The sequence below is a fragment of the Thalassophryne amazonica genome, chromosome 23 (genome assembly GCF_902500255.1).
Source record: "Thalassophryne amazonica chromosome 23, fThaAma1.1, whole genome shotgun sequence".
Taxonomy (NCBI): domain Eukaryota; kingdom Metazoa; phylum Chordata; class Actinopteri; order Batrachoidiformes; family Batrachoididae; genus Thalassophryne; species Thalassophryne amazonica.
In genome coordinates this window covers 9408485-9415743 of record NC_047125.1, presented here as the reverse complement: position 1 = coordinate 9415743, position 7259 = coordinate 9408485, and the positions used below count along the sequence as shown (strand labels likewise).

Sequence of the window (7259 nt, the reverse complement as noted above, 5' to 3'; positions counted from 1 at the left end):
GTTGGCAAGACTAGGTGTCCGTGCTGTATATCCGGACCATAAGTCTGGTGTCACTCCACTTGGTTGTGGCGTCTTTATGCTATGGTCATATTAGCTACATATTCCGGCAACATGCCCGCAGCGGACACACTAGTATCTCGGTAAGATGTCTTGGAAATCACTTCAGATGTGTTAAAAAACAGTGTTTTTAGTTTTAGAAGTGGTTGTTTCTCACTTTTACAAAATATATGAGAAACATATTGGATACATGTTTTATACAGAAACACAGCTGTTTAGGAGCGTTTTTCACCGTCTTGGATTATTTAGTTCAAGCGAACAACCAGCTGATGTTACGCTGTCTATTCAGTCCAACAGGCAGTCGGCATGCAGAGTTTCTCAGCATTGGCATAAAATAGACTTCCGGTCTATTTTGGCCCTGCCTAGCTGGCGGCAGAGCAACTGTTGTCTCCTGCCGCTGCACAACATTCTACTCTGACTGAAAATGAGTCGTCGCTTTGCCTCTGTTGGTTGTAGCTAATGTGACTGAACCTTCAGAATGGTGTTAGCTTCTTTTATCACGGTGAGACCTCCAAAAAGAATTGGACAGGAAAAGGACATTTTGGATGTGTGTCAGACATTTTGTGTTATGCATCATGGAACACTCTTACAATGGTAGTCTTGATTGTAAAGCTGCTGACTCACTGGTAATACAACAGACAAAAGTTGCACAACAGCTGGGGCTTGTCACAGCGGCCACTGGGTGAGAGATGGGGTACACCCTGGACAGGACGCCACTCTGTCATAGCTAGCTTTTCACTTTCACTAGCAGTTATTGAAGCTAACGTTTAGGATAGCTTTGGCCCCAACTGGGTGAAAGTATCAACTATACAAAATGGATGTATGGACAGATGTTTCATTCAATCAGCTGTCAAGATGTACTGAAACCTTTCAGTCAGTCAGTGTCAGGGATGTCAGGCTTCTTTGAGTTCCAGTGCAAACAGGGCTTTAAGGAAAAGGGCTTTGACAAAAGCAAATGTGGAAATGCAAATTGATATTGGTAAAGGAATGATTAAATGTTGACTGTGGGATATAATCAATCAAATGTGGTGAAAATGTTGGGACAGAGAATGAAAAAGGAAGCATTTGTATCAAGTCCAAAGGAGTGTCAGGACGACCAGGGTAGGTGGTGCCTATCCATGTTGACACGGTTGCAGTCTGGGTCTTGTGCATTGAATAAAACACAGATATGGCAGATATGGGCAAGTTTAAAATGGTTAAGTTACTTACTACACAGTAGTGGCTGGCTAGGGTGCACTTTAATTACAATCCAAACGGGTCAGCGTGTTGTGTGGGCCGCTGAAGAGTAGGTACTGCTGGCCCACCACCACCAGATGGCGCCCTGCTTGGAGTGCGGGCTTCAAGCACAAGAGGGCGTCGGAACTACTGGGAGTGACAGCTGTCACTCATCATCAACACCAGCTGTCACTCATCAACCACATCCTCCATAAAAGCCGGACTGCAACTTCACCTCCCCGCCGAGAAATCAGCTACCACTCAGGTAACTTCTCTGCTGCATCCTTAACAAATAAAAGTCTGATCTCATTTACAGCCGTTTTCCTGCGACGTGTCCTTATCTGCTGCATTGGCGTTTGGTGTGGACTGCGACGGCCTCGCCTCACACCCCAACCAGATAAGTGGTTTTCAAGGAGCTGTACGAGTGTGTTACTGGAGGTGGAGGTTTTCCCTCCTGGAGGAATTAAGCACTGAAAGATTGCTGTTAACTTTCTGTTTCTGCCAGCAGTACCGGGTCTGACTGCTGAAGACAGTGGCCACCTGGGGCGCAGGGCTTGGCGGCTCCGGTGTTCTTCAGATCCGTTGGCGGTAGAAGCTTCTCTTGCCAGACGTCTTCTATCTTCGAGCCTGCCCACACGTCACCTTGTGTATGATTGACGATCCACATTCTGTCATTGTCTGTATTTCGTTGTGCGATTCACAACATTAAATTGTTACTTTTTGGCTTATCCATTGTCCGTTCATTAACGCCCCTGTTGTGGGTCCGTGTCACTACACCTTCCCAACACAGCGCATGCAAGTCAAGGCGCGTGTTTTTTTTTTTTTTCAGTTAAAATGTACCTGCATCATTCACTTGAGTCTCATGAAGCAGGGGTGGTGGCCAAGTAGCTAATGCCCTTGGTTTCAGTCCAGAAGGCTCCGAGTTCAAATCCCACCCCTGCCACATTACTCCATGTAATGTGGAGTTGCGTCAGGAAGGGCATCCGGCGTAAAACCTGTGCCAAATCAACATGCAGATCCACCTTGGATTTGCTGTGGCGACCCCAAGTGCAAACAAGGGAGCAGCCGAAGGGACTTGAGTCTCATGAATGTCACAAATTGCTCTTTGAAAATTGATGACAACATACACACAATGGAATGCAACTTACTACATCTTATCTAAAGTGATATTAAATATACAATGACGTGGCTAAAACTATTCTCTATTACCTGTGCGTACAACGGGTAACAGCTAATGATTTTTTTTTTGGAAACACCCTGTATTTTATCTTGTTTGTAATAACTTTTTAGAGCATCAAGAGTCAGGAGTGTAACACAATTCACAATCCTGATTATTTTTCTTGCAGAACTTGTGGTTTTCTGTCTGTTTGGAAAATATTTGTCTTTTTTGAGTAAAGGGAAGTGGATCGTGATTTTCCTGTCTGATATACACTCCGGAGCAGGAGGTGGCGACATTGCACCACAGAAGAAGGAGCTTGTTCTAGGATTGCGGTCTCTGTCTCTCTCTGGTTTCCGGGTTTAGTTGAGCTAACTTGGGCTCGAGCCACTGTTTATTTTGTTCACTTTCGATTGCTTTTCTGTTCACTTTTGGACAGTTAAGTGCGCGTTTCGTGTCTTCTGTCGCCTACTCATGATTAGGTAAATATATTTTTGTCGTGTTTCACGATATAATTAAGTGAAAAGTGTTTATTTGTAGTTTGTGTACTTCGGGAATCGATTCTGGCCGAATACGAGTGGGATTTTTGGAATCTGGGGCAGAGAAGACATTGTATTTTTTTAAATTATCATTAGTATTATTCGATTTATTGTGTGAATAAGGTTGTGGTGGTGTTTGCGAAGGAATCTGGGAACACAGACGTGTTCGTGATCTCATAAGGTTGCATGGCGTCTGGCCCTTTTATTGAGAGAGAGGTGTTTGCTGACGTCTTTCAGACAGTTTGGAAGAGAAACAATCTGTCTCATTCCTTCGCTTAGTGTTCCCAGTATGACTTGCAAATACTTTTGTAAAAGCTCTTTTTTTTTTTTTTTTTTTTTTATAGATTCTTGAATATTTTTGAATTAGTTGATTATCTTTTTGGACCTTAAATTCTACCCGCAACTTTCAACCTTGAATTTAAGTGGTTAATAGTTTGGTGTGGAAAAAAAAAAACCCCAAACTATTTTATAAGTTTTTAAAAGAAATTCCAAAATATAAAGGCTATAAAGTGCCAAAAATTAAAAAAGCATGAATTAAAAACATAGAAGAAAATCTCTGGTGCAGATTTGCCTTTTCTTGATATGGAAAAAGGCAAAGACAAAAAAATAAACTAACATATCAGGGCTGCAACTGACAATCTGTTTATTTTTTTGTGATTAATTCATAGGTCTACAATCATAACTGATTCATTGGTTAATTATTTTCTTGATTAATTGATTATTTAAGTCTATAAAATGTAAAAACACAAAGATATAACAGTGAGTAAAATACATCAGAAAATATTTAATTTCAAAATTTAAAATCAAAGAATTTGGATTTTGTTTTAAGCAGATGTCCTCAAAATGATTAACGGACTGTCAAAATAGTTGTAGAATAATTTAATAGTTGATCGATTAATTTATTGCAGTTCTATTCATCCTTTGTTTGCTCCATAAGAATGTCAGAAAATGGTCAGTGTTTGTCAAAGCCCAAGATGACATTGTCAAATGTCTTGTTTTATCCACAACCCAAACATACTCTGTTTACAGATACAGATTCTATATATTGTCATTCTAACAGGTACAACAAAAGGGCAAGGTGCAACCCTTCCATTGCCTTCATGAAGCTGTATAACTGGGGATACAAAATGCAAAACATGCACTATGCACAATTTCTCCAGTCACAGCCACAGAAGCCTGTAACTTCTTCTGGGTTGTCTGGTGTCTTAGTGGCTTTCCTCAATCTTCTCCTTGCAGACTCACTCAGTTTTTGAGAACTGTCTTCTCCACACAGATTTAACACAGAATGCCATACTGTTTGCATTTCTTCATAACTGATGTAAATAAAGTTCAAGACATATTCAGTGACTTGGAAATGTTCATGTATCCATCCCCTGACTTGTCTGAAGAAAACTAGCAATTTAACTGATTATTTACAAGTATTATACCAAAGGGCTGATTACTTATCAAACCAGTCATCTTTGCTTTTATATTTTTAATTAATTTATGTCAAGTTGTTGAGAATTGCTTTCAGGTAGAGTCCAAGGAAGGTAATTTTAGAATTTTTTATATTGAGAAGCCCAATTTACTTCTTGTATTTGAAACACCATAAACAAATTCAAATGTGTGACATGCCAAGGAGCTGGATACTTTTGCAAGACATTGAATCTGAACCCGCCTGCAGCCTCAATTCATCCATTTTATTAGAGAGGGATCTTACATTGGCGAGGTAGAGGCTGGGAAGCATTGGTTTGTGTGACCACTTCCATAGCCTGGCTAGCCGGCCGGCCCTGCGTCCCCACTTCTGCTTGTGCTCGTTGTACCACATCCGCTTCCTTCTCATTGGGATGGTGATCCACGGTGAGCCAGGGTCTCTTGCTGTTTGTACCGGGATGTTGTATGAACGAGAAGACTCCGCCGTAATACTCATCTTGCACGAAACTCCAATTTTTAACAGATTGTGTTGACTGTAGGTGGTGTTACCTCTACAGAAAGTTGCTAAAATGATTAGGATGTATACAACAAACAGTAAAACAAAGCACTGAAAGTGAGAGCACAGTGTGCTGCAATCTTACTACCAATTTTCCAACAGAGAGGAGTAAAGGAGGCTGAAAATACTCAGAAATTTGAGAATTTGGAAGTTAAAAAGGAAGACTCTATAATGGCGAATCAGTGACTAAAATAGTTGATTAATTTAATAATCAATTAGTAATTCGTGAATTGTTCAGTGACAAAGGTTTTCCATAAATTACTGTAAATCCGTGTTTTTACTCACGTTGTGAACATTTCCGGGTTATGTTTGATAATATGTCAGAATCCATTCATTCAGTTCCATACGCAAACAGTTGGTGGCGGTAATGCTCTCTGGTGGTTTGCAAGCCGCCAATAATCTCCAAAGAAGGGGGTTATTTTTGTTTTGGTTTAAGGAGGTTAAGTCATATTTTTTGGCACTGCGCAGTGGTTCTCCTGACGGTTCATTTGTTAGCATTAGCATTTTCTTCTAGTAATCATACATTCAATGAAGCTAATAGGTGAAGCTAAAAATGCTAACGCTGTTAGCATACAGACGAGAGTTTAACTTTCAGTCTGAGAGTCATAACCACAAAAGTAATGAGTTTGAGCAACAAGCTTCTGCAAATTTGTTGGAGGCGAGTGAGTATTTTAAAAAATATGTGATGTTAGTGCTCTGCTGAAGTTCATCAGCTAACATTTGCTTTTAGCTGCAGGATGTTGAATCAATCTCTGCTGAGCTGGGTGAATGTTTTATATTCTTATATTGTTCAACCTATTTATGTTTTTACCTAATAAAAATACACAGTTTTTAATTTTTTAATTATCGAATAATCAAAATAGCACAGTGCTGTTTCATATTTCTTTATATTTTAAGAAATATATTCTACATCAGAAACATTTTGGACTAAAAATAAATGCCCATGGTTACTTGTAATGTTAACTAAAAAATTATCTCAACAATGGATAAATTATGGTTTTAATTTACAGATGAACATCAAAGATTTCTAAAGATTTTTTTAAAAAAGTAAAACTGTTTTAATTACATACATTACATAGTTTTTTAAACTTAAATGTACAGTAATCAGAAATTAATCTGCAAGTAAAACACATTTGTAAGGATTTTAAGGTGGCCAAGAATTTGAAACGAGAGATCATCAGTAGCTCCAAAGCTCCTGCCAAAACTAGAAAAACTCAGAAATGAGTGAAGGTTGAACAAGTTGATCTATTAATGTGCCATAAATAATCCTATTGTTCCATTTGTATTGGTACTGAGAATTATTATTTTTGAGTTCTTTGAATTGTCATTTCCTTTACTGTGTACAATGATTTTTTTTTTTTTTTTTAAGACCAGTAGCACAATGCAAGTTGTGTGAAAAGACTTGGGTGGCAAAATTGACCTGACCCAACAAAAAAATTACATTTTTTGGAGATTTTCTTTGGTGGGTAAATAGACCTGAAAATGCACCAGAATGGATAACCCCCAGACCCCTGCCGGGGACTTCAGGCCATCATCCCTAGCCAAAACTTTTCTTTTTTTTTTTTCTTTTTTTTTTTTTTCCCCATGGCCCGCTTTCATCACTCATTGCATCTCTATCCCACATGCCTTTTGAAGAGCAAGCAGCTCTTTAACTTTCTTTCTGTCACACTCAATAATCTTTTAGTATTAGCTCATTTTATCCCCCCCCACCCCGCAACACAGAATGACATGTTCTGACATGTCTACCTGACACTCCTCACACACACCCTGTTGCATTCTTGCATTATTTGAAGAACAGTACTCCATTTTTTCCCATCATGACTTGACCACTTCTTGTCTTCTTCATGCTCACACTGTTCTGGTAAAAATTCCTCTTGTCACAGTTATTGTGTGTGTTTGTTTTTTTTGCTTCATTTGGTTGTAAAACAACATGGGGGTTTTGTGTTTCCAAGAAGGTTGGAAGCTGATATCTCAGCTGCTTAGCAACCTTGCAAACTACTTTCTCTTCAGTGGTTTGGGGTTAGGAAGAGAAGAGATAAGGGTGCAGTCGCGCTGTGATGGATTGGAATAATGTGTCAGGTGGCAAAAATTTAACAATCCGTCGGTCTCTGGTGGATTTGGGGCTCTGAAGGGACACATGGGCAACCACTGAATGTGGGTGTGCAGCACTTCCAGACATGAACAGAAGACAGATACACAGATAAAACTAACTCCTACTGGATGTCTACTGGCAAGTTAATGAACAAGTCTGACAAAACAGTAATCAGATGTGGATATTTGTGGATATTAAATTAAATCCAGCGGTTTTTTTTTTTTCCATCAC

General features: G+C 39.3%; 1 protein-coding gene across 1 annotated transcript in view; it reads left to right on the top strand.

Annotated features, from left to right (window-relative positions):
- Positions 1-2775: 2775 nt before the first annotated feature.
- LOC117505042 (NLR family CARD domain-containing protein 3-like) overlaps positions 2776-7259 on the top strand; it is a 44173-nt gene continuing 39689 nt past the window's right edge. Inside the window, 1 exon segment of the mRNA XM_034164572.1 lies at positions 2776-2910. The gene's annotated coding sequence lies outside the window, so the exon portion shown is untranslated.